This window comes from Vigna unguiculata, chromosome 4 (genome assembly GCF_037176805.1).
Source record: "Vigna unguiculata cultivar grain cowpea cultivar isolate G323 ecotype 2 chromosome 4, ASM3717680v1, whole genome shotgun sequence".
Classification (NCBI taxonomy): domain Eukaryota; kingdom Viridiplantae; phylum Streptophyta; class Magnoliopsida; order Fabales; family Fabaceae; genus Vigna; species Vigna unguiculata.
Genome location: NC_140795.1, coordinates 5565194 through 5567842, shown reverse-complemented (window position 1 = coordinate 5567842; position 2649 = coordinate 5565194).

Sequence of the window (2649 nt, the reverse complement as noted above, 5' to 3'; positions counted from 1 at the left end):
CTTTTGCTAAAACTAAGAGACTTTTTTTTTATGATATGTTGGAACTTTTTGAATCCTTGCAAGAGTTGAAAATTGGTGAGATTATAAATAGGTGAGGTATTTCACCCGTAGTAATGTTGAAAGTTCTACATTAACTAGAGATAAGGTTAATTTAGAGTATATAAGTGGGTGCATATCTCACTTTACAAGTTGATTTTGTGAGGTTGAGTTAGACTTAAAGTTTATTTCTTAACATGATATTAGAGTTATACTACAATCTATCCTAGCGAGATTTTTTGTTTGTTAGGCATATTGTTCCACCCGCTATTAGACCGTTAGCGGATCACCAATTAAAAACAGTGTTATATATTGTAAAATATATAAAACATTGAGGAGTTGTTGCAATCATGAGTCTCTCCTTTAGTTTCAGATATTGACCAAGCTCATTGCTTCCTTTTCAGATATTGACCAAGCTCGTTGCATTAGATATTTATTGAACTATCATTCTCCTACAAGCCAAGGGAAGCATCGTGTGTTTGGTTAGCTTATTAGCATGCAGAAGCCACTCCACTTCTCCATAAATAGACCCTTTTGCTTCATCCAGAAAACACACCATTATTCTCTTCTCTCTATTCACCCATTCTACTTTCTTCTTTCTTTGTTTTTGTATTATTCTGGGTTCAGTAGTTTACTCTTTTCAGAGTTCCTTGCTAGTTTTGAAATTCTCAAAAAATTCGAAAAGTTTAGGTTGTATATCATGGGGGACTTGCGTAACACACCGCAGATAAATCCTTAAGGAAAGTGGATCTACACGCCTCAAGAAGTCTAACTAGTTGGTGTTTTCGTTATTTTTTTACAACACATGAAGAGTGTATCTTGGAAGTTCCAAGTTGACTAGAGATAATGTCAATTTAAAGTATATAAGTAGGTGCAAACCTCACCTTAAAAGTTAGTTTTGTGAGCTTTAGTTAAGCTTAAAGTTCACTTCTTAACAAGAAACAATTGGTTATTTTCTTCATAAGATTGCTTAATTATCAATTTTTTGATAATGGGAAAGTTTTCAAAAATAATTTTGTTTTCCTTTTCATATATTTTAAACTAAAGTATTAATTTCGAGAAGAAGTAACATTTCAAGGTTTTAAGGGATGATGTTCAATAACCACATATTCTTTTTCTCTTAAAACTAACATTCTTTTGAGAGGACAATTTGAAGCATTATGTCAATGATTTAAGTATTTAAAACATTTCATTAAACTAGTCTTTATGAACAAAAGAAGTAATTTGCATGGAATGATTAGAATTCCTAGAACTACTTCTACGAGGACAAGGTTTATTAGAAGTTATAGAAGGAGATTGATTATGTTTATGTTTATGTTTATCTTTCTCACTCAAGTTAGAGTACCTATCCAAATGAGTACTTCTTAGGTCATTGAAATGTTCATCCATACATTTATCTCCTTGTTTAAGTTGTTGGAGCTTCCATAAGTGTTCCATCTTTTAAAAATAAGGGAAGAATTTCCCATTCATGCATTTTTCAATTGCTCCCAAGAAACATGGTATGGCCACTTATGTGCCTCACTTATATAGATTTTCCTTACTAAAAGCAATATTTAATATGTTAAAAAGTCATTACACTTGTTTTAAATGTCTTTTAAAGATATAATTGTTATATGATTTCATTGTCTCTTTACTATAACATATTTAGACTTTAATGATAACCTAGGTTATGTAAATTAAGATATTAAATGATGAGAAGTTAATGGAAGTTATGATGACATACCTCTAGCCAATGACCTACAACAAGAGTTATGGCTAGAAGAATCTAAGAAGACTGGACCTCTTTTAGGCATAGTAGGCCCAAGTTGAAGTCCACACGAGTTAAGGAGGATGTGAAGACTTACCCAAGGACTTTGTGATTGTAAATATTAGAATAGGTTTAATTTTGGGCCTTGAATTATGAGTCAAGTAGTATAGGATTTTCTTTGTGTCATGTATTTGGGCCTTGATGGGTTTTGGGTCTAAAACAAGATGAGCCTTGATTTGGGTTTGGGTTGAGAGACCCTAAAATTAGGGTTTTCTACCCTAATAAGCACAAGCTTGGAGAGCAAGCTAGGGTTAGCTCTCCCTTCATGCACCTCGTGGCATGGAGGTGTGACTTGCCACCTAAGCAGGTCATGCTTGTTGCATGCTCTCCTTTTAACTCCCAAATTCAATTTTCTAGACTAGTTTTTTCCCCTCTTTTTTTAGATATCACATGCTCTCCTTTGGTCTTATAAATACAGGAACCTACTCTTGTAAAAATCATTTATGAGTGTAGTAAAGCTACTTTGTCGAGATTACTCCAGACTTTACTTTTTTGTGAATTAACCCAGGCTAGAATTTCCTTTAGTAGCTTCCTCTAGAGTTGGCTCAACCCCTCTTGAGAGACCTTTTTTCTCACCTTAAAGACCATTTAAAAGAACCACTTTCTTCTATGCTTTCGCTATCACCTTCCATCCGAAAACTCTCTCATCCAATCCTTAAAGGTGGAGTCATTATGATTTCTTTATTATGATTTTTATTTTTTATAATAAATAAATCCAATCCTTAAAGATGGAGTCATCATGATTTTTTTGTTGTGATTTTTATTTTTTATAAAAAAATTATTTAATTAGAATTTTAAAGTAAGTA